Source organism: Triticum urartu, chromosome 2A (genome assembly GCF_056163025.1).
Source record: "Triticum urartu cultivar PI428250 chromosome 2A, HENAU_Tu73, whole genome shotgun sequence".
NCBI lineage: Eukaryota > Viridiplantae > Streptophyta > Magnoliopsida > Poales > Poaceae > Triticum > Triticum urartu.
Window position 1 is genome coordinate 195,104,278 of NC_141874.1, and position 25,521 is coordinate 195,129,798.

At 47.8% G+C, this 25,521-nt stretch overlaps 1 long non-coding RNA gene across 1 annotated transcript; it reads right to left on the reverse strand.

Annotated features, from left to right (window-relative positions):
* Positions 1 to 21,222: 21,222 nt before the first annotated feature.
* LOC147984510 (uncharacterized) lies at positions 21,223 to 24,404 on the reverse strand. The gene is made up of 3 exons (XR_015616060.1): positions 24,190 to 24,404; positions 22,891 to 22,965; positions 21,223 to 21,543 (listed from the first exon to the last, which is right to left on the reverse strand). It is a non-coding gene; the product is annotated as an uncharacterized LOC147984510 (long non-coding RNA).
* Between the last annotated feature and the right edge of the window lie 1,117 nt (positions 24,405 to 25,521).

Consider the following 25,521-nt stretch of genomic DNA (forward strand, 5'->3'; position numbering starts at 1 on the left):
AATTGACCTTGCATTGCCAGTTGAAAACCATATCGAACCCCCATCCAAATAAAGGCGAGGTCAACCTTCTCAACCGCTTCCAAGATGTTTGATCGAGAGTATATCGACCTGAGGGGGTGAATGTGAGATTTAAAATTTCTTTACAGAACTTGAAATCTCTTAGTGCAGCACAACAAAAAAACCAACTTAGCATGAAGATATTTATGTAAGAAAACAAATATGAAAGATAATAGGACAGTATAGACATATTAGATGAATGTTTCTATCCAAGTGATGATAATCTTGCAGGTATAGAAGCAAAGAACTTGGATAACAATGACGGCCGCAAGGAATGGAAACAAAACGAAAAACATAAAAAATGAGCTCTACGAAGATTAACTGCAACAATGTGGACAGATTGATACAACACTACTAAGAGATGTTAATTAGAGCAAGGCTGAGGACAATAACTAAGTTGTACCACATATAAATCATCCTAGCATACATGAATACAACCTTGAGAATAGCAAATGCAAACATACATCTCAACATAACTACGGTACAAATGGATTTGCAGGAAATGTATATCGATGAACTTGCACCGGAGAACAACACATGAGGTACAATTTTGTTTGAGAATATACTACATAAAGTAACGTGGACAGAAATAGAACTTAGTGGTGTTTGTTGGAGATATTCCCCATGGTATAACCCGGCCTAGGTATGACCCGGTTAACATTTGGCGGCTCATAGGGGAACCAACAAAGACAAGGCCCAAGGCCCAGCAGGCGGCTTGAGGAGAGGCCGACTTATCTCACAATGCTGGATGGATCGACTCAAAGGGAAAGTCATAAGGAGTTCCCCTTACTTGAGAAATAAGATGAGTAGGAAAAAGACTAGGCTACAGGCTGTATTATGACCCGGAGTCTGTTGCAAACCAAGAGGCTCGCCTATTATATAAAGAGGGCTCTTGGGTCAGAGAGATTAGGTTACAAGCTCTCGAGTACTAGATTAGCCAAAGTCACACCCTTGTAATCGATATCTCAAGCAATAATCAAACAAGCAGGATGTAGGCTTTTACATCCACCATGAGGGGCTGAACCTAGATAAACTCATGCTCTTGATTCCAATCAATCCCGTCTAGGCAACTACCTAGCTACGATGGCCTCGTGACTAAGTCCTTTTTCAACGACATCTGTCATGGCAAAACCACGACAGTTGGTGCCCGCCATGGGGCCTACACACGGTGGTGTTGAGTTCTTCGAGGAAACTTTCCCAAGGATTGAGGGATACATAATCGGTCGGATGACGAAGAGTCGTCGCGGCAAGCTCTACATCGACGATTCAGGCTGGTGCTCCGAGGCCGACTCGATCGAGTATGGGTACCGGGTCGCCTTCGGCAAGATCTACCTCTTCATTGGCATGACCAGCGAAACAGGCCTCGAGCTAGATATCTACTCTGACATCATCGAGCCGTCTTGCTGCGCCAAACCTGGCCGGCCTCAAGCTACCCGGACACACTTCATCGTTGGCTTCACTCAGGGAATCGATCTCGCAGGCAATTCCACGTCTGGTGGAGACACCCTTGTCTACTCCAATGGCGAATCCTCAGTCGATGACACCGAGTCGATCCTCCCGCTCTTTGATGGTAAGCTTGGGGGCTACTCTGATGATGAGACCGCTACAAATGCCTTCAAGCCACCTCGTCAGGTAGCCATCTATATGGCAGGGACAACGCCGGCTGATAACTCCTTAGAGGCAGGCGCAGTGACAGGGACCGGTACTTCAGTGTCGGCTCCAGGCACAACCAGCTCAAATAAAACACCGGCTCAGGCTCTGGCGGAGTTGATGACCGCCCTAGCGACACTTTTGGAAACACCGGTAATAGTAGAAAACTAGGAGGAGCGCAATACCGAGGTGACGGAACTTTGGGAGTGGATGACTAAGGTTCAGGAGGATATCAATGCCGAGAACGCTCGCATGGCGGAGGTGCAGACTCACATCCACAACGAGGTCGAGCGCCTGACGACAGAAGCCCTGTACCCGAGTCTCCATCAGGGTGCTTCAGACGTGGTTCATCAGAGGAGACACGCAAGCCATCTGCCCTTCAACGACGAGCCTACACATTTATTCGATAGGCCATAGGACACACCTACGGCAGGGGCTCGCACCGGTGCACCTGTGCCCCCCAAAAATGGATCTGATCAGCCGCCGCAGGCTCATCACCGCCAGCTAGCTTAGCAGCATCAGCCCGAGTCAGCCCCGTAGCCAACACTGGTCTAGTTACCCCCCGCCATTTCCACACACCCGCAGGGCCTTACGCCAACCCGGTGGACAACATGCTTGCATCAACTCACTACCTCACCGCAATCCACATTACTGGCAATAGTCCTGCCAAGGTTGAGGCTAGGAACACCATTGAGATGCTAAAGACTGCAGTCGTTTAGCAAGCTTATTATTCATACAGTCAGTAGCGACTTCATTCTACCCTGCACCCGAGTCACAGCAGAAGTAAGCATGCTGAGTCGTCGACGGTCTCCAGCATCGCACTTTGGCAGTGCGAGCAACAACGTGACCCACCTCGACCTGTGATTTCGGACGCTGAGGAAATTGTTGACGCGACTCGAGCTATGTGAGAGACAGAAGCAGCAAACACGGGGGCTCAACCCTCACCCACCACAAACCCATTGGCTTTAGAAGGTACATGACCGAGTACCAGAATCATTGGAATACCTTGTCTAGCGCCGGCTCTACGCAATGAATGCATGCCCAAGGACTTCAAAGTTCCTCGCAAGGTTCCTAACTACATGATTGATCTCGAGCTGGCCGCATTGATTGAGAGCTACGAGATGGCCATGGACATGTTGGATGTCAGTGATGCGGTGTGCGCCAAATATCTGACTATGATGTTGGAAGGGCTGGCTCACACATGGTTGAAAAACCTATCTCCCAATTCCATCAGTACTTGGGTGGAATTGAAGGATCGCTTCATCAAAAACTTCTAAGGAACCTGCAAGAGACCAGTGACGATTGTTGATCTGCAGCAGTGCGTACAGCGTGAGGACGAGTCCGCCCATCATTGGTCTCGCCGGGTCGCAGAGACCATTCACTCTTCGGACAGCATAATGGCTACTCAGGCCATCCTAATTTTGGAAAAGAACTGCCATTTTCAGCCTCTCGTTCAAAAGCTTGGACGTCTCAAACAAAAGGTTCAAGACATGGGTGATCTCATGGATGTCCTTACTAGGTATGCCGATGTAACACCCCGGATGTAACTTTCCCAATTTGTACTCCAACTCTTGCCGTTTCCAGCTTTAAGTTATATTTATTTTCTCGGGTTCGGGTTTTTGTCTCCGTGTGTTGTTATCGTTGTCATGCATCTCATATCATGTCATCATGTGCATTGCATTTGCATACGTGTTCATCTCATGCATTCGAGCATTTTCCCCGTTGTCCGTTTTGCATTCCGGCGCTTCGTTCTCCTCCGGTGGTCATTTCTAGCTTTCTTTCGTGTGTGGGGATTAAACAATTCCGCATTGGACCAAGACTTGTCAAGCGGCCTTGGTTTACTACCGGTAGACTGCTTGTCAAGTTTCGTATCATTTGGACTTCGTTTGATACTCCAATGGTTAACCGAGGGACCGAAAAGGCCTCATGTGTGTTGCAGCCCAACACCCCTCCAATTTGGCCCAAAACCCACCTAAACCCTCTCCATCATCTAGATCGTTCGATCACGATCGCGTGGCCGAAAACCGCACCTCATTTGGACTCTCCTAGCTCCCTCTACCTCTATTTAAAGCCCCCTCCCGAAATTCGCGGATCTCCTCCCTCTCAAACCCTAGAAATCGCCCCGCACCAGCCGGACACGTCCGAATCCGGCCGTACGCGTCTGCTCCGCCGCTCGCAGCCACTCCGAAGCCGCCACGTGGCCTTCTCCGCCGCCAGCCGCCGCTGCGGCCCGGGAGCCCGCAGCCGGCCCCCGAGGCCCAGTCCTCCGCGCCGCTGCCCGCCTTCGTCCTCCTCCGTCGAGCCGCCTCGCCGCCCGTCGATGCCGGCGCCGTGGTCGCCGTCGCCGGCCGCCGCCGCCTCGCCCGGTCGCCGCGCCGCCCGGCCGCCGTGCCGCCTCCGCCGCCTCGCGCCCGTCCTCCACCGTCGCCGCCCGGGCCCGCGCCCCTCTCCGCCACCTCCAGGTCCGGCCGCCGTGGCCGTCGACGCCGGCGAGCTGCAGATCCACCGCCGGTGAACAGTGATCGCGCGGGTGAACAGTAACCCTAGATCTCGGAGGTTGATTTTTTGACTAAAGTCCTCGGAATTTTCAGTTTCAAGTGCCACTGTTCATAGCTCCGTAACTTTGCATCCGTAGCTCCGATTCATGCATATAGCATATCAAATTGTTCATCTCAAAGAGTAAATCATTTTATTCCATTGCATCATTTTCATTTGAGTTCATCTGGATGCCCGAAATGCCGTTAGAAGAGGGCTACTTGAGTTAATTGTCAGATCTGCTGCTCCATTTAGGTTTTTGTCATTTTTGCCATGATTAATGTGTGCTTGTTATGCCCTGATGCTCTACATGTGTTTTGTTAAGGGTTTTGTCATCTTTCCAGAGGTGCAACCCATGTATATTTGTGATGTGTGCGGTGACTAGTGCAAGCTTGCAAAGTGGTGCACTTGATAATTCTGTTTTTAGGGACTTAGCATTTCCACTAAGTCCTTGAGCTGTTTATCTCATGATGCCATATGTTCATGTTGTTTCCTAGTGATCCGTGCCTCTTTTGAGGATGATCAGTAAGGATGTTTTGTTAATATTGTAGAGCTCTATCCATTCATGTCTTTGTTTGCAATTATGGAGCAGCCTAGCTTGAGTCGATCGAGCTCTACTTTTGCTACTTAGTGAATCTGCGCAGATTGTCAACTTGTTTGCAATTTTGCCTATGATGTTGTAGTTGATGCGTGCATGCTATGCTATTGTTCTTGCAATGTCTAGCTTTCATTTTGTGTGTTATTAATTGATGTATGCTTAGCTTATCATGACTTGCACCGTAGTGAGTGCATCGAGCTCGTAAACATGCATACTTGAGTTATATTTCAGCATGTGCCAGTTTTCACTAAGTCTGAAAACTGGTTATGTTTTTGCTATATTCACATGCTTGCAATTGTATTTTTCTGATCCCTTTTGGCTCAAGGTCAATAAGGGAATTTTGTTAAGCTCTTTGAGTAGATCCATGCCATGCTTTACTTTGCCATGTTCAGGTCCTGTAGCATGTAGTTTTGTTGCTCCGAAGAGTGCTACCTGATCTGAAATTCCAGACAAGTGTTAATTTCACTAAGTCTGAGATCTGTTTGCCATATGCATTTTTGCCATGCTTGTTTGAACCTGTTAATGGATGAATTGGCCGTAGCTCAGTGCTAGACTTTTGTTAAGCATCTTGAATGCATACCTGCCATGTATTTTGTTGTCATGTTTGGGTGCTGTAGCATGTTCATCTCATTGCATTTAGATGGCTACTTGCTGTAAATCGCAGACCGGTGTCATATTTGAATCGTTTGCCATTTCCAAACCGTAACTCCGATTCTGGTGTTCTTTATATCGTTTTCAAGCGGTTTCATCTCATCTTTCCAGTGGTACACTTGGTATTCCAAGTTGAGGCCAGGTTCTTGCATTTCCTGTCATATCTTGCATTTTGCATCCCGCATGGCATCCCGCATAGCATATCATCATTGCATCATATTGTTTGGTCCTTGCACGTGGTTGATTGTATCCTTGTTGCTTGTTTGTCTTGTTTGGGTAGATCCGGGAGACGAGTTCGCTAACGAGGAGCCCGTTGAGTTTGCTTTCGAGGATCCAGTCAACTCTGACAACTGTGCAGGCAAGATGATCATACCCTCGAAATCACTACTATCTTTGCTATGCTAGTTTGCTCGCTCTTTTGCTATGCCATTGCTACGATGCCTACCACTTGCTTTCAAGCCTCCCAAATTGCCATGTCAAACCTCTAACCACCATGTCCTAGCAAACCGTTGATTGGCTATGTTACCGCTTTGCTCAGCCCCTCTTATAGCGTTGCTAGTTGCAGGTGAAGATTGAAGGCCGTTCCTTGCTGGAACACTTATTTACTTGTTGGGATATCATTATATTGCTATGTTATCTTAGTGCATCTATATACTTGGTAAAGGGTGGAAGGCCCGGCCTCTCGCCTAGTGTTTTGTTACACTCTTGCCGCCCTAGTTTCCGTCATATCGGTGTTATGTTCCTGGATTTTGCGTTCCTTACGCGGTTGGGTTATAATGGGAACCCCTTGATAGTTCGCCTTGATTAAAGCTTTTCCAGCAATGCCCAACCTTGGTTTTACCATTTGCCACCTAGCCTCTTTTTCCCTTGGGTTTCCGGAGCCCGAGGGTCATCTTATTTTAAACCCCCCCGGGCCAGTGCTCCTCTGAGTGTCGGTCCGAACCAGGCAGCCTGCGGGGCCACCTCGGGGAAACTCGAGGGTTGGTTTTACTCGTAGCTTGACCTATCTGAGTATGCCCTGAGAACGAGATATGTGCAGCTCCTATCGGGTTTTGTCAGCACATTCGGGCGGTGTTGCTGGTCTTGTTTTAACCTGTCGAAGTGTCTTGAAGAACCGAGATACCGAGTCTAATCGGAACGTCTTGGGAGGAGGTCTATTCCTTCATTGACCGTGAGAGCTTGTCATGGGCTAAGTTGGGACTCCCCTGCAGGGATTTGAACTTTCGAAAGCCGTGCCCGCGGTTATGGGCAGATGGGAATTTGTTAATGTCCGGTTGTAGATAACTTGAACCTTAATTTAATTAAAATGAATCAACTGAGTGTGTTACCATGATGGCCTCTTCTCGGCGGAGTCCGGGAAGTGGACACAGTGTTGGAGTAATGTTTGCGCAGGTTGCTCTCTAGTTTCTCGCTCGCGCTTTGCCTCCTCTTCCCGCTCTCTTTTGCGAATAAGTTAGCCACCATATTTGCTAGTCGCTTGCTGCAGCTCCACATATATTTACCTTGCCATACCTATAAGCTCAAATAGTCTTGATCGTGAGGGTGCGAGATTGCTGAGTCCCTGTGGCTCACAGATTACTATTACACTAGATGCAGGGCCTGATGATTCCGCTCCAGGAGACGCACTTGAGCTCAAGTGGGAGTTCGACGAAGACTCTCAACGTTACTATGTTTCCTTTCCTGATGATCAGTAGTGGTGCCCAGTTTGGGAGTGATCGGGACCTTGTCGCATGTTGGGTTATCTTTTATTTTGGCGCCGTAGTCGGGCCATGAGTGTTTGGATGATGTAATGTTATTTATGTACTTGATTAACGTGGCGAGTGTAAGCCAACTATGTTATCTCCCCTTTATGATTTATATTACATGGGATGTTGTGAAGATTGCCTAACTTGCGACATATGCCTTCAATGCGATTATGCCTCTAAGTCGTGCCTCGACACGTGGGAGATATAGTCGCATCGAGGGTGTTACAAGTTGGTATCAGAGCCTTCCCCGACCTTAGGAGCCCCATTGCTTGATCATTTTTAGCGGTCGAGTTGTATCTAGAAAAATGTTTTGAGTCATTTAGGAATTATATATCGGGGAGTTTAGGAATTCTTTTTACTTCCCAGTCTCCTCATCGCTCTGGTAAAGCATCCTAATGTAGAGTTTGGACTCTTCTCTTCTCAAATTTCACTAAATTTTTTTTAGGATCACGCGGGTATCTTGGAATCGTTCCGATGGTTTTATGATGAGAACATTGTCTTGGTGCCTCCTGTCAGGGCTTTAGTGGAAGTGTCCCGGGGAGTTGAGCTCTGAGGTGTTGTCATCATAGTTTTATCGTTGCAGTTCTGGAATACCTGAGTTTAGTACGCCGACATCGAAAATCTCTTTTATGCAGTTCGTTGGTGAGATAACCTCGACGCCACCCAGTACTGGGGTGGGAGTTCGGGAGTATCGCCATAACTTGTATAACAGATGCTTTTCGAAGGTTGAGGTAGATGGTTTCCGAAGGTTTCTTGGTTATGTGTTGAAGGATGGATACAGCTAGATGTAGGATTTGCTAGTTTGGGTGAGATATTATGCTTCCCCTGTATCCCCAACACCTGATTGCATAACCGGAAAGGTTCGGGAGTTTCATAGGTGGGAATTCTAGTAGCTCTAGTTCTTCTTCCACGGATATTGGTTTGAGATTGGGATTTCTTACCGATTATTCGTTCTTGATCCGTACCTTGTTGATTTATTTCTCTACCTTAATTCTACGTGGCTTCTCAATTTATGGATATGTGACCATTCCAAGAGGAATGCATTCTTTCATTTTGTTCGGATGTGAAGACTATATGTTGCAATTTTCATTCCGTTGGATTCAGCTTCAATATTTATCTGTCAATGTGCTAATGGTAGTCAACCTCTTCAGGATGGCTCCTCCAACGCGCACGACTCCGAATCCTGATCCGCCACCACCTCCACCTCCTCCGGAGGCATGGCAAGCTGTGATGGCCGCAACCAATGCAAACACACAGTTGATCATGCAAATTCTCCAAAAGCGCAATCAAGGCAACCAAGGGAATCAAGGCAGCAATCAGAATCACTTTGCTATACTCAACCAGTTCCTTGCTAACGGGCCAAAGACTTTCAGCAATTGTGTTGAGGCAACCGATGCTGACGATTGGCTAGTGGATCTGTGCAAGCATTTCGAGTGCAGTAACGTCAGGCCTGAGGACTTTGTCAAGTTCGCTTCATTCCAACTCAAAGATCAAGCTGCAGAATGGTTCCAGTAGTACAAGGATTCTAGAGGTGGACGTGTTATCACTTGGGATGATTTCCGTCGAGATTTCCGAGCTCATCATATTCCTCAGAGCGTTGTTGAAAGCAAGCGTGAGGAATTCCGCAACCTGAAGCAAGGCTCTTTGTCTGTCTATGACTACAACAAGTTGTTCCAGAAGCTCACCCGCTTTGCCAAGCAGGACGTCCCTGATGAGAAGAACATGATATACCAGTTCAGGGGTGGTCTCAGAGAAGAAATTCAGCTCGCTCTTGTTCTCTTTGAACCATTGAGGTACGATGAGTTCTACAACATGGCATTGAAGCAAGAGGCTACTCAGTTGAGGTGTGATGCTTCCAAGAAGGGAGTCAGAGATGTTACTCCTTCTTCCTCTACTCAAGTGGCCAAGCAACAGAAGTATTGGCTTCCTCCTCCTCCGTTCCGTCAGCCGTATCAGCAGAAGAGCAAAGGTGGCAGTGGTTCTTCCCACCCACCCAACCCTGGCTTTCAGAACAAGACTTCGTCTCAAGCTCCAAGATCGAGTGCTCCGTATCACCATCCGCTTTCGGAGGTCACGTGCAACAAGTGCCAACAGAAGGGTCACTATGCCAACAAGTGTCTCAACCAGAGGCGTCTTCCTCCTCCTCCTCCTGTCAAATCGGCAAGTATAGCTGTGGTCAAGCATAACCCCAAGCACGCCAAGGTCAACATGATGAATGCAGCTCAGGCAGAGGACTCGTCAGATGTCATCATGGGTAACCTTCCTGTTAATGATATTCCTGCAAGAGTTCTTTTTGACACGGGTGCATCGCATTGTTTCATGTCAAAGCCATTTTTTTACCAAGCATGAGTTCGTTTCTTCTCATTTGGGTAAACAAATGGATATCGTTTCTCCTGGCAAACGTTTGAGTGCAAGTCTGGAGGTGCCAGATGTTACTATCACATTGGGCGACTACAAGTTCCTTTCTTCCCCAATGGTTCTTGGTAACTCGGATATTGATCTTATTCTCGGAATGGATTGGCTTACTAAGCACAAGGCACATCTTGATTGTGCAGCCAGGCAGATTCAATTGACTCATTCGTCTGAGGATGTAATTGTCTTTGCCGCTCGTGATGATACCATCCGTCTGTTTTCTCGCAATGAGAAGGGTGAACTCGATGCCATCTCGCAAATTCCAGTCGTTTGTGAATATCAAGACGTCTTTCCAGAAGAGCTTCCAGGAATGCCTCCGCACCAGCCAGTTGAATTCGTTATTGATCTTGAGCCTGGCACGGAACCTGTGTGCAAACGTCCTTACAAGCTCAGACCTGAAGAGTTGAAGGAGCTGAAGAAGCAACTCGATATTCAAGAGAAAATGGGTCTCATCCAGCCTAGTTCTTCTCCGTGGGGTTGTGGTGTTCTTTTTGTGAAGAAGAAGAAGGATGGAACGGACCGACTTTGTGTTGATTACCGTCCAGTGAACAAGAAGACCATCAAGAACAAATACCCACTTCCCAACATCAATGAGCTATTCGAACAACTCAAGGGTGCCCAAGTATTCTCCAAGCTTGATCTCCGTATGGGTTATCATCAGATTCGAATCCGTGAGCAAGATATTCCCAAGACGGCTTTCAGGACAAGCTTTGGTTCATATGAATACACTGTCATGTCTTTTGGCCTCGTCAACGCTCCTCCGACGTTCTCTTGCATGATGAACTTCATCTTCAAGGCCTACACCAATGAATTCGTTTTGGTCTATCTCGACGACATTCTGGTTTTCTCGAAGAACAAGGAAGAACGTGCCAAGCACTTGCATTTGGTTCTCGATAAGCTCAGGGAACATCAGTTCTACGCCAAGTTCTCCAAGTATGAATTTTGGCTCGATGAGGTTCTTTATCTTGGTCATATCATCTCTGCCAAGGGCATTGCCATGAATCCTGAGAAGGTGTCCACAATTTTGAATTGGTAACCTCCTCAGAACGTGAAGCAACTCCGTAGCTTCCTCGGTCTCGCAAGCTATTGCCGAAGATTCGTTGAAAACTTTTCTAAGATCGCAAAGCCTCTCTCAAATCTTCTCCAGAAGCACGTCAAGTACGTTTGGTCTCCGGAGTGTGACATTGCTTTCAACACTTTGAAAGAGAAATTGATCACTGCTCCAGTTCTGACTCCGCCTGATGAATCCAAGCCGTACGAGGTCTTTTGTGATGTCTCTCTCCAAGGTCTCGGCGCAGTATTGATGCAAGAGAAGAAAGTTGTTGCTTATACCTCCCGCCAGTTGAAGCCTAATGAGAAGAACTACCCCACTCATGATCTCGAGTTGGCGGCAGTTGTGCATGCTCTTTTGACTTGGAGACATCTTCTATTGGGAAGAAAAGTGGACATTTTCACTGATCACAAGAGTCTCAAGTACATCTTCACTCATCCTAATCTCAACCTCAGGCAGACTCGATGGGTCGAAACGATTCAAGAGTATAATCCGAGTATCGAGTATACTCTAGGCAAGGCCAATGTGATTGCTGACGCTTTGAGCAGGAAAGCTTACTGCAACAGTCTGATTCTCAAGCCTTATCAACCCGAGCTTTGTGAAGCTTTCCGCAAACTTAATCTGCAAGTTGTTCCTCAAGGTTTCCTCGCCAACCTTCAAGTCTCTCCTACCTTGGAAGACCAGATTAGCCAAGCCCAGCTTCTTGATGCTATGGTGAAAAAGGTGAAGATTGGGATTGCCAAGAGTCAACCCAAGTACAAGTGCTACTGCCTTGATGAAAAGGACACTCTCTTCTTCGAGGATCGTATTGTGGTACCCAAAGGTGACCTCCGTAAAGTGATCATGAATGAGGCTCACAATTCTCTCCTCTCCATCCACCCTGGGAGCACGAAGATGTATCAGGACCTTAAGCAGGCTTATTGGTGGACTCGAATGAAGCGCGAGATTGCTCAATTCGTGAATGAATGTGATGTCTGTAGAAGAGTGAAGGCAGAACACCAAAGGCCAGCAGGTCAACTCCAACCTCTTGCCATTCTAGAATGGAAGTTTGACCACATTGAAATGGACTTCGTAACTGGGTTTCCAAAGTCCAAGCATGGCTATGATGCTATATTCGTTGTCATCGGCAAACTCACCAAAGTGGCTCACTTTCTGCCTATCAAAGAGTCAATCACTGCAGCTCAATTGGCGGAACTCTATACCTCTCGTATTGTCTCTCTGCACGGTATTCCACAGATGATCTCTTCAGACCGTGGCAGCATCTTTACCTCAAAGTTTTGGGATTCTTTTCAGAAGACCATGGGCACCAACATCCGCTTCAGCACAGCTTTCCATCCTCAAACTAGCGGTCAAGTCGAGCGTGTCAACCAGATTCTTGAAGATATGCTCAGGTCTTGTGTGATCTCTTTCGGCATGAAGTGGGAGGATTGTCTTCCTTATGCTGAATTCTCCTACAACAACAGTTTTCAAGCAAGTTCGGGCAAGGCCCCATTTGGAATTCTGTATGGCAGGAAGTGTCGTACCCCTCTCAACTGGTCTGAAACTGGTGAACGTCAGCTTTTGGGTAATGACTTAATCACAGAGGCAGAAGAAATGTGCAAAGTCATTCGTGATAACCTCAAAGCAGCCCAATCCCGTCAGAAGAGCTACTATGATAGTAAGCACCATGATTTGGCTTTCGAGATCGGAGATCATGTTTACCTCCGCGTCTCTCCTATGAAAGGTACTCGTCGCTTCAGTATCAAAGGGAAGCTTGTCCCCAGATACGTGGGACCTTTCAAGATTGTCAGCAAGAGAGGCGACCTCGCCTATCAACTCGAGCTTCCTTCAAACTTTGCAAATGTTCATGACGTGTTCCATGTCTCTCAGCTTCGAAAGTGCTTCAAGACTCCTGACCGCACCGTCAACTTCGAGGACATTGAGCTCCAAGAAGATCTCTCCTATCGTGAGCACCCAGTTGCTATTCTTGAAGAGACTGAACGCAAGACTCGCAACAAGTCAATCAAATTTCTCAAAGTCAAGTGGTCACACCATTCCGACCGTGAAGCTACCCGGGAACGCGAGGATCACCTCCGTTCTGAGTACCCGGCGTTCTTTCAGTCCTAGATCTCGGGACGAGATCCTTTCGTAGTGGTGGAGTGTTGTAACACCCCGGATGTAACTTTCCCAATTTGTACTCCAACTCTTGCCGTTTCTGACTTTAATTTATATTTATTTTCTCGGGTTCGGGTTTTTGTCTCCATGTGTTGTTATCGTTGTCATGCATCTCATATCATGTCATCATGTGCATTGCATTTGCATACGTGTTCATCTCATGCATTCGAGCATTTTCCCTGTTGTCCGTTTTGCATTCCGGCGCTTCGTTCTCCTCCGGTGGTCATTTCTAGCTTTCTTTCGTGTGTGGGGATTAAACAATTCCGCATTGGACCGAGACTTGTCAAGCGGCCTTGGTTTACTACCGGTAGACCGCCTGTCAAGTTTCGTATCATTTGGACTTCGTTTGATACTCCAACGGTTAACCGAGGGACCGAAAAGGCCTCATGTGTGTTGCAGCCCAACACCCCTCCAATTTGGCCCAAAACCCACCTAAACCCTCTCCATCATCTAGATCGTTCGATCACGATCGCGTGGCCGAAAACCGCACCTCATTTGGACTCTCCTAGCTCCCTCTACCTCTATTTAAAGCCCCCTCCCGAAATTCGCGGATCTCCTCCCTCTCAAAGCCTAGAAATCGCCCCCGCACCAGCCGGGCACGTCCGAATCCGGCCGTACGCGTCCGCTCCGCCGCTCGCAGCCACTCCGAAGCCGCCACGTGGCCTTCTCCGCCGCCAGCCGCCGCTGCGGCCCGGGAGCCCGCAGCCGGCCCCCGAGGCCCAGTCCTCCGCGCCGCTGCCTGCCTTCGTCCTCCTCCGCCGAGCCGCCTCGCCGCCCGTCGACGCCGGCGCCGTGGTCGCCGTCGCCGGCCGCCGCCGCCTCGCCCGGTCGCCGCGCCGCCCGGCCGCCGTGCCGCCTCCGCCGCCCCGCGCCCGTCCTCCATCGTCGCCGCCCGGGCCCGCGCCCCTCTCCGCCATCTCCAGGTCCGGCCGCCGTGGCCGTCGACGCCGGCGAGCTGCAGATCCACCGCCGGGGAACAGTGATCGCGCGGGTGAACAGTAACCCTAGATCTCGGAGGTTGATTTTTCGACTAAAGTCCTCGGAATTTTCAGTTTCAAGTGCCACTGTTCATAGCTCCGTAACTTTGCATCCGTAGCTCCGATTCATGCATATAGCATATCAAATTGTTCATCTCAAAGAGTAAATCATTTCATTCCATTGCATCATTTTCATTTGAGTTCATTTGGATGCCCGAAATGCCGTTAGAAGAGGGCTACTTGAGTTAATTGTCAGATCTGCTGCTCCATTTAGGTTTTTGTCATTTTTGCCATGATTAATGTGTGCTTGTTATGCCCTGATGCTCTACATGTGTTTTGTTAAGGGTTTTGTCATCTTTCCAGAGGTGCAACCCATGTATATTTGTGATGTGTGCGGTGACTAGTGCAAGCTTGCAAAGTGGTGCACTTGATAATTCTGTTTTTAGGGACTTAGCATTTCCACTAAGTCCTTGAGCTGTTTATCTCATGATGCCATATGTTCATGTTGTTTCCTAGTGATCCGTGCCTATTTTGAGGATGATCAGTAAGGATGTTTTGTTAATATTGTAGAGCTCTATCCATCCATGTCTTTGTTTGAAATTATGGAGCAGCCTAGCTTGAGTCGATCGAGCTCTACTTTTGCTACTTAGTGAATCTGCGCAGATTGTCAACTTGTTTGCAATTTTGCCTATGATGTTGTAGTTGATGCGTGCATGCTATGCTATTGTTCTTGCAATGTCTAGCTTTCATTTTGTGTGTTCTTAATTGATGTATTCTTAGCTTATCATGACTTGCACCGTAGTGAGTGCATCGAGCTCGTAAACATGCATACTTGAGTTATATTTCAGCATGTGCCAGTTTTCACTAAGTCTGAAAACTGGTTATGTTTTTGCTATGTTCACATGCTTGCAATTGTATTTTTCTGATCCCTTTTGGCTCATGGTAAATAAGGGAATTTTGTTAAGCTCTTTGAGTAGATCCATGCCATGCTTTACTTTGCCATGTTCAGGTCCTGTAGCATGTAGTTTTGTTGCTCCGAAGAGTGCTACCTGATCTGAAATTCCAGACAAGTGTTAATTTCACTAAGTCTGAGATCTGTTTGCCATATGCATTTTTGCCATGCTTGTTTGAACCTGTTAATGGATGAATTGGCCGTAGCTCAGTGCTAGACTTTTGTTAAGCATCTTGAATGCATACCTGCCATGTATTTTGTTGTCATGTTTGGGTGCTGTAGCATGTTCATCTCATTGCATTTAGATGGCTACTTGCTGTAAATCGCAGACCGGTGTCATATTTGAATCGTTTGCCATTTCCAAACCGTAACTCCGATTCTGGTGTTCTTTATATCGTTTTCAAGCGGTTTCATCTCATCTTTCCAGTGGTACACTTGGTATTCCAAGTTGAGGCCAGGTTCTTGCATTTCCTGTCATATCTTGCATTTTGCATCCCGCATGGCATCCCGCATAGCATATCATCATTGCATCATATTGTTTGGTCCTTGCACGTGGTTGATTGTATCCTTGTTGCTTGTTTGTCTTGTTTGGGCAGATACGGGAGACGAGTTCGCTAACGAGGAGCCCGTTGAGTTTGCTTTCGAGGATCCAGTCAACTCTGACAACTGTGCAGGCAAGATGATCATACCCTCGAAATCACTACTATCTTTGCTATGCTAGTTTGCTCGCTCTTTTGCTATGCCATTGCTACGATGCCTACCACTTGCTTTCAAGCCTCCCAAATTGCCATGTCAAACCTCTAACCACCATGTCCTAGCAAACCATTGATTGGCTATGTTACCGCTTTGCTCAGCCCCTCTTATAGCGTTGCTAGTTGCAGGTGAAGATTGAAGGCCGTTCCTTGCTGGAACACTTATTTACTTGTTGGGATATCATTATATTGCTATGTTATCTTAGTGCATCTATATACTTGGTAAAGGGTGGAAGGCCCGGCCTCTCGCCTAGTGTTTTGTTACACTCTTGCCGCCCTAGTTTCCGTCATATCGGTGTTATGTTCCTGGATTTTGCGTTCCTTACGCGGTTGGGTTATAATGGGAACCCCTTGATAGTTCGCCTTGATTAAAGCTTTTCCAGCAATGCCCAACCTTGGTTTTACCATTTGCCACCTAGCCTCTTTTTCCCTTGGGTTTCCGGAGCCCGAGGGTCATCTTATTTTAAACCCCCTCGGGCCAGTGCTCCTCTGAGTGTCGGTCCGAACCAGGCAGCCTGCGGGGCCACCTTGGGGAAACTCGAGGGTTGGTTTTACTCGTAGATTGACCTATCTGAGTATGCCCTGAGAACGAGATATGTGCAGCTCCTATCGGGATTTGTCAGCACATTCGGGCGGTGTTGCTGGTCTTGTTTTAACCTGTCGAAGTGTCTTGAAGAACCGAGATACCGAGTCTGATCAGAACGTCTTGGGAGGAGGTCTATTCCTTCGTTGACCGTGAGAGCTTGTCATGGGCTAAGTTGGGACTCCCCTGCAGGGATTTGAACTTTCGAAAGCCGTGCCCACGGTTATGGGCAGATGGGAATTTGTTAATGTCCGGTTGTAGATAACTTGAACCTTAATTTAATTAAAATGAATCAACTGAGTGCGTTACCGTGATGGCCTCTTCTCGGCGGAGTCCGGGAAGTGGACACGGTGTTGGAGTAATGTTTGCGCAGGTTGCTCTCTAGTTTCTCGCTCGCGCTTTGCCTCCTCTTCCCGCTCTCTTTTGCGAATAAGTTAGCCACCATATTTGCTAGTCGCTTGCTGCAGCTCCACATATATTTACCTTGCCATACCTATAAGCTTAAATAGTATTGATCGCGGCGGTGCAAGATTGCTGAGTCCCTGTGGCTCACAGATTACTATTACACCAGATGCAGGGCGTGATGATTCCGCTCCAGGAGACGCACTTGAGCTCAAGTGGGAGTTCGACAAAGACTCTCAATGTTACTATGTTTCCTTTCCTGATGATCAGTAGTGGTGCCCAGTTTGGGAGTGATCGGGACCGTGTCGCATGTTGGGTTATCTTTTATTTTGGCGCCGTAGTCGGGCCATGAGTGTTTGGATGATGTAATGTTATTTATGTACTTGATTAATGTGGCGAGTGTAAGCCAACTATGTTATCTCCCCTTTATGATTTATATTACATGGGATGTTGTGAAGATTGCCTAACTTGCGACATATGCCTTCAATGCGATTATGCCTCTAAGTCGTGCCTCGACACATGGGAGATATAGTCGCATCGAGGGTGTTACAAGTTGGTATCAGAGCCTTCCCCGACCTTAGGAGCCCCATTGCTTGATCATTTTTAGCGGTCGAGTTGTATCTAGAAAAATGTTTTGAGTCATTTAGGAATTATATATCGGAGAGTTTAGGAATTCTTTTTACTTCCCAGTCTCCTCATCGCTCTGGTAAGGCATCCTAACGTAGAGTTTTGACTCTTCTCTTCTCAAATTTCACTAAAAATTTTTTTAGGATCACGCGGGTATCTTGGAATCGTTCCGATGGTTTTATGATGAGAACACTGTCTTGGTGCCTCCTGTCAGGGGTTTAGTGGAAGTGTCCCGGGGAGTTGAGCTCTGAGGTGTTGTCATCATAATTTTATCGTTGCAGTTCTGGAATACCTGAGTTTAGTACGCCGACATCAAAAATCTCTTTTATGCAGTTCGTTGGTGAGATAACCTCGACGCCACCCAGTACTGGGGCGGGAGTTCGGGAGTATCGCCATAACTTGTATAACGGATGCTTTTCGAAGGTTGAGGTAGATGGTTTCCGAAGGTTTCTTGGTTATGTGTTGAAGGATGGATACAGCTAGATGTAGGATTTGCTAGTTTGGGTGAGATATTATGCTTCCCTTGTATTCCCAACACCTGATTGCATAACCGGAAAGGTTCGGGAGTTTCATAGGTGGGAATTCTAGTAGCTCTAGTTCTTCTTCCACGGATATTGGTTTGAGATTGGGATTTCTTACCGATTATTCGTTCTTGATCCGTACCTTGTTGATTTATTTCTCTACCTTAATTCTACGTGGCTTCTCAATTTATGGATATGTGACCATTTCAAGAGGAATGCATTCTTTCATTTTGTTCGGATGTGAAGACTATATGTTGCAATTTTCATTCCGTTGGATTCAGCTTCAATATTTATCTGTCAATGTGCTAATGGTAGTCAACCTCTTCAGGATGGCTCCTCCAACGCGCACGACTCCGAATCCTGATCCGCCACCACCTCCACCTCCTCCGGAGGCATGGCAAGCTGTGATGGCCGCAACCAATGCAAACACACAGTTGATCATGCAAATTCTCCAAAAGCGCAATCAAGGCAACCAAGGGAATCAAGGCAGCAATCAGAATCACTTTGCTACACTCAACCAGTTCCTTGCTAACGGGCCAAAGACTTTCAGCAATTGTGTTGAGGCAACCGATGCTGACGATTGGCTAGTGGATCTGTGCAAGCATTTCGAGTGCAGTAACGTCAGGCCTGAGGACTTTGTCAAGTTCGCTTCCTTCCAACTCAAAGATCAAGCTGCAGAATGGTTCCAGTAGTACAAGGATTCCAGAGGTGGACGTGTTATCACTTGGGATGATTTCCGTCGAGATTTCCGAGCTCATCATATTCCTCAGAGCATTGTTGAAAGCAAGCGTGAGGAATTCCGCAACCTGAAGCAAGGCTCTTTGTCTGTCTATGACTACAACAAGTTGTTCCAGAAGCTCGCCCGCTTTGCCAAGCAGGACGTCCCTGATGAGAAGACCATTATATACCGGTTTAGGGGTGGTCTTAGAGAAGAAATTCAGCTCGCTCTTGTTCTCTTTGAACCATTGAGGTACGATGAGTTCTACAACATGGCATTGAAGCAAGAGGCTGCTCAGTTGAGGTGTGATGCTTCCAAGAAGGGAGTCAGAGATGTTACTCCTTCTTCCTCTACTCAAGTGGCCAAGCAGCTGAAGTATTGGCTTCCTCCTCCTCCGTTCCGTCAGCCGTATCAGCAGAAGAGCAAAGGTGGCAGTGGTTCTTCCTACCCACCCAACCCTGGCTTTCAGAACAAGACTTCGTCTCAAGCTCCAAGATCGAGTGCTCCGTAGCACCGTCCGCTTTCGGAGGTCACGTGCAACAAGTGCCAACAGAAGGGTCACTATGCCAACAAGTGTCTCAACCAGAGGCGTCTTCCTCCTCCTCCTCCTGTTAGATCGGCAAGTACAGCTGTGGTCAAGCATAACCCCAAGCACGCCAAGGTCAACTTGATGAATGCAGCTCAGGCAGAGGACTCGTCAGATGTCATCATGGGTAACCTTCCTGTTAACGATATTCCTGCAAGAGTTCTTTTTGACACGGGTGCATCGCATTGTTTCATGTCAAAGCCATTTTTTTACCAAGCATGAGTTCGTTTCTTCTCATTTGGTAAACAAATGGATATCGTTTCTCCTGGCAAACGTTTGAGTGCAAGTCTGGAGGTGCCAGATGTTACTATCACATTGGGCGACTACAAGTTCCTTTCTTCCCCAATGGTTCTTGGTAACTCGGATATTGATCTTATTCTCGGAATGGATTGGCTTACTAAGCACAAGGCACATCTTGATTGTGCAGCCAGGCAGATTCAATTGACTCATTCGTCTAAGGATGTAATTGTCTTTGCCGCTCGTGATGATACCATCCGTCTGTTTTATCGCAATGATAAGGGTGAACTCGATGCCATCTCGCAAATTCCAGTCGTTTGCGAATATCAAGACGTCTTTCCAGAAGAGCTTCCAGGAATGCCTCCGCACCGGCCAGTTGAATTCGTTATTGATCTTGAGCCTGGCACAGAACCTGTGTGCAAACGTCCTTACAAGCTCGGACCTGAAGAGTTGAAGGAGCTGAAGAAGCAACTCGATATTCAAGAGAAAATGGGTCTCATCTGGCCTAGTTCTTCTCCGTGGGGTTGTGGTGTTCTTTTTGTGAAGAAGAAGGATGGAACGGACCGACTTTGTGTTGATTACCGTCCAGTGAACAAGAAGACCATCAAGAACAAATACCCACTTCCCAACATCAATGAGCTGTTCGAACAACTCAAGGGTGCCCAAGTATTCTCCAAGCTTGATATCCGTATGGGTTATCATCAGATTCGAATCCGTGAGCAAGATTTTCCCAAGACGGCTTTCAGGACAAGCTTTGGTTCATATGAATACACTGTCATGTCTTTTGGCCTTGTCAACGCTCCTCCGACGTTCTCTCGCATGATGAACTTCATCTTCAACGCCTACACCAATGAATTCGTTTTGGTCTATCTCGACGACATTCTGGTTTTCTCGAAGAACAAGGAAGAACGTGCCAAGCACTTGCATTTGGTTCTCGATAAGCTCAGGGAACATCAGTTCTACGCCAAGTTCTCCAAGTGTGAATTTTGGCTCGATGAGGTTCTTTATCTTGGTCATATCATCTCTGCCAAGGGCATTGCCGTGAATCCTGAGAAGGTGTCTTCATTTGTGAATTGGGAACCTCCTCAGAACGTGAAGCAACTCCGTAGCTTCCTCGGTCTCGCAAGCTATTGCCGAAGATTCGTTGAAAACTTTTCTAAGATCGCGAAGCCTCTCTCAAATCTTCTCCAGAAGCAAGGCAAGAAAATGGTGCCGGCAAGGGTCACCCAACAGAACACTCTAGGGCATAATGGCAACCATGGTAGTCAAGGCAACTATGGTAAGCGCAAACATCCAGAAGGAGGATCAGATTTTGTCGCTAACACCAATACTGGCTTCAAGGGCCGGAGGCGGAACAACAACTCCGAGAGATCATACAACAGGAACAAACATCGTAATTACGAGGAGGCACTTAAAGCTCCTTTCCCCAAGCACAGTCTTCCAGACAAGCCGGCTAACCACTCGTGGGAGAACTGCTTCGTCATGCAGGAATTCTGCAATCAGGCTTATCAGCATCATCTTGGTGGTGGCGGTGGTGGACACCCGGGATAGCCTGGAGCCGGCGGGTTTGGGTCCGGCTTGCCAGGAGCCGGCTCATCCTGCGGTTTCCCAAATCCCGGCTTTCAGGGGTCTGGTGGCTCAGGAGCTTGCTTCCAAGGGTCTGGTAATAGCAGAGGTGGAAATCAGCGTTCTGGATAAGGCAATCACCAGCAGGGCAACCAGTCTGGTTTTCAAAGTAACCCTAAATAGTTGAACAGTGGGAAATATCGTGTGTTCACGAGTAGCACTTGTAAACACGATCGCAAGCTCCACAAACATGTTGTTAACATGATTGAGCTAGCTATCCCCGAGCACTTAAACTGGTCAAAATAGTCGGTTACCTGGAGCAGAGATGATGATCCCCCCGTTGAGAATCCAGGTTGTCTAGCTCTGGTATGTGACACCCTCGATTTGAACGTACACTAATCATACACGCAAATGTGTACGACCAAGATCAGGGACTCACGGGAAGATATCACAACACAACTCTACAAATAAAATAAGTCATACAAGCATCATATTACAAGCCAGGGGCCTCGAGGGCTCGAACACAAGAGCTCGATCATAGACGAGTCAGCGAAAGCAACAATATCTGAGTACAGACATAAGTTAAACAAGTTTGCCTTAAGAAGGCTAGCACAAACTAGGATACATATCGAAAGAGGTGCATGCCTCCTGCCTAGGATTCTCCTAAACTACTCATAGTCGTCGCCAGCGGCCTGCACGTAGTAGTGAGAACCTCTAGTGTAGTAGGAGTCGTCGTCGATGGTGGCGTCTGGCTCCTGGGCTCCATCGTCTGGTCGCAGCAATCGGGTATAGGAAGGGGGAAAAGGGGGAGCAAAGCAACCGTGAGTACTCATCCAAAGTACTGACAAGCAAGGAGCTACACTACAAATGTATGCATTGGTTTCAAATGGAATAAGGGTATCATATGTGGACTGAACTGCAGAATGCCGGAATAAGAGGGGGATAACTAGTCCTATCGAAGACTATGCTTCTGGACACCTCCATCTTGCAGCATGTAGAAGAGAGTAGATGGTAAGTTCACCAAGTAGCATCGCATAGCAAAATCCTAACCGATGATCCTCCCCTCGTCGCCCTATGAGAGAGCGACCACCGGTTGTATCTGGCACTTGGAAGCATGCGTTTTATTAAGTATCCGGTTCTAGTTCTCATAAGGTCAAGGTACAACTCAAAGTCGTCCTATTACCGAAGATCAAGACTATTCGAATAGATTAACTTCCCTGCAGGGGTGCACCACATTTCCCAACACGCTCGATCCCCTTTGTCCGGACACACTTTTCTGGGTCATGCCCGGCCTCGGAAGATCAACACGTCGCAGCCCTACCTAGGCACAATAGAGAGATCAGCATGCCGGTCTAAATCCTATGGCGCAGGGGTCTGGGCCCATCGCCCATTGCACACCTGCACGTTGCGTACGCGACCAGAAGCAGAACTAGCCCCCTTAATACAAGAGCAGGCTTACGGTCCAATCCGGCGCGCACATCTCAGTCGCTGACGTCACGAAGGCTTCGGCTGATACCACGACGTCGAGTGCCCATAACTGTCCCCGCGTAGATGGTTAGTGCGTATAGGCCAGTGGCCAGACTCAAATCAAATACCAAGATCTCGTTAAACATGTTATCTTGAAGTAACTGCGAGCGCCGATAAGGGCCATGCCCACCTCTCTCCTAGGTGGTCTCAACCTGCCCTGTCGCTCCACCATAAAGTAACAGTCGGGGGCCGTCAGGAACCCAGGCCCACCTCTACCGGGATGGAGCCACCTGTCCTTCCAGCCCCCTCATCAGAATCACTTGCGGGTACTCAACGAGCTGACCCGACTTTAGTCACCACCTGTGTCATGTATATAAAGTATATAGTATATACCCGTGATCACCTCCCGAAGTGATCACGACCCAGTAGTATAGCATGGCAGACGGACAAGAGTGTAGGGCCACTGATGGAACACTAGCATCCTATACTAAACATTAGGATAGCAGGTAAAGGTATCAACAACTGTAGCAACAATGACAGGCTATGCATCAGGATAGGATTAATGAAAGCAGTAACATGCTACACTACTCTAATGCAAGCAGTATAGAGAAGAATAGGCGATATCTGGTGATCAAGGGGGGGGGCTTGCCTGGTTGCTCTGGCAAGAGAGAGGGGTCGTCAACACCGTAGTCGTACTAGGTAGCAGCGGCGTCGGTCTCGGTGCCTAGCGAGAGAAGAGGGGGAAGAAACAATAAATACAATGCAAACAAATGCATGACGATGCATGACATGACAAAGCGCGGTGCTAAGTGTGCCCAAGCGCGGTAATAGATGATACCGGCGAAGGGGGGAAACATTCGGGAAAGTATTCCCGGTGTTCCGCGTTTTTGGAAAGATGAATCGGAGGGGGAAATTTGCGAGTTCGATATGTTAGGGGTGTGTGGCGGACGAAGGGGCTGCGTATCCGGATTCGTCTCGTTGATCTGAGCAACTTTCATGTTGAAAATAATTTAATCCGAGTTACGGATTAAAAGATATGATTTTCTAAAGATTTTATTAATTTCTGGAATTTAATTAATTATTTAATTTAATTCAAAAATGGATTTATGACATCAGCATGATGTCATGTTGACGTCAGCAGTCAACGGGGGTTGACTGGTCAACCTGACCAGTGGGTCCCACTGGTCAGTGACACATTTTAATTAAACATTTTAATTAACCTAATTAGTATTAATTAGGGGTGGGCCCCACTGTCATTGACTGGCTAATTAATTACATAACAGTTTTAATTAGTTTAATTATTTGATTAGTATAATTAATCAAAATTAACTAAGTTAATTAATTCTTTAATTAATTAATTAATTAATTAATTAATTAATTATTATTATTATTTGTAAACGTTCTGGGGAGTGGGTCCCCTTTGTCATTGGCCCTAGGGGCCATAGTGGTTCGGGCGAGCAACGGGGCGGGGCACCCGAATGGGTGCGAGACGAGGGGCGCTGGGCGCGCACGGCGCACACCGGCGCCGACGGCCAGGGCCAGGGGAGGCGGGGCTCCGGCGAGCCACCGGAGCGGCGGCGGAGCAGCGGTGCGTTGCGGTGGTGTAGCAACGCGGGCAGAGCGGATGTGAACGGCGGAGGCGAGGCTGTGGGCGTGCGGGCGAGGTCGCCGGAGGAGGGAAGGGCGTCGGGACCGGCGTGGCTGGAGTGGGACGGCGGCGGCACAACCCGCGGGCAGGGCGGCGCGGACGAGCAGCAGCTGCGAAAGCAGAAGAAGTAGAAGCAACGCAAGGCGAGGCGCGGTGAGGCCGTAGCCGCGAGAGTAGAGAGGCTGCGGCGGAGGGAGGCAGCAGGCGAGGCGGGGCTCACGACGACGAGTGCAGCGGACGCGAGCGGTGAGCGCGGGGTGCGGCGTGCGACAGAGGAGGAGAGGAGGAGTCGGGGCTCACTGTGGGATGCAGGGATCAGGGCAGTGGGGCGCGGGGAGGTCGTCGGCGACGACCGGGCGACGAGGAGGCAGTCCGTTGAGGTGGTCCGACAAGGAAGGCGTGCTCCCTGCGGCGGCGGCGGCGTTCTCTGAGGTGGCGAGCGGCGGCCTCCTCCTCGATTCCGATCCATTCAGGGAGAGGGGGAGATATTTTCATGGGGGGGAGTGGGGTGTCGGTGGCGGTTCGAGCCCTGGGGGGAGTGGATAAGGGGAGTGGGGGGAGTGGCCGGCTGGGCCGGTTTGGGCCTGCCCAGTTGGGCCGGTGGCCAGCTGGGCCGAAGCCCAGGGGGTTTCTCCTTTCATATTTTGTTTGTTTGTTTTCTCTTTATTTATCCTTTTCGATTTATTATAGTTTCTATTTATTTTAGTTTTAATAAAATACAAAAGTGGCACCTAATTTAGTGTTAAAATTGTGCCTTTGCCACTATTAATTTAGCTCTTCAAAATGAAATGGTTTGTAATAGTTTATTCTTTTTAAAAGCATTTAAGTAATTATTTAGCCCATGTTTTAATTAATTTCTTGCATCTAAACATTTTATGAAAATGTGGTTTCTCCCCCACAATCATCCCTGATTTATTTTCTACATTTTGAACATTTTAGTTTTCAATTTTTAGTTTAGTTTTCTTTATGTGAAAACTTTTATTGGTTGCCTCTATTTTAAATTTAAATTTGTATCAATTTTGAACCATCGCGAGATCGACAACAGTAACCATGGTGACGTGGCATCATTAGAAGGGAATTACTGTAGCTTAATTATCCGGGCGTCACATGGTAGTAGCACCCCAAGTTGGCGGGTACAAGCTCACAAAGGTACTCATGGACAGAGGAAGCAACATCAACATATTGTACTATGATACCTTTAGACGGATGAATTTGTCAAAAACAGCTCCAGCCTTCCTCAACTATGTTTCATGGGATTGTTCCCGGAAAGTCTGCTTACCCTATTGGCTGGATCAAGCTCGAAGTGGCATTTGGCACCGAGTTCAACTTCATATCCGAATTTTTGACATTTGAGGTGGTCAAAATTAAGAGCCCGTATCATGCCCTCTTCGGACGATCGGCTTATGCTTGCTTCATGGCGCGACCATTTTATATTTATCTCAAACTAAAGATGTCTGGACCAAAGGGCACCATCACAGTCAACGGTGACAGGAAAATCGCACCGAGTGTGAGGAAGGAGATGCAGCTTACGTCGAGTCCGCTTGCGTAGCGGAAGAGCTGAAGTTCTACACAATCAATGTTGAACCGGTCGATATGATGTCTCTAAAGAAGCCTACCACGGAGGTGGATCCT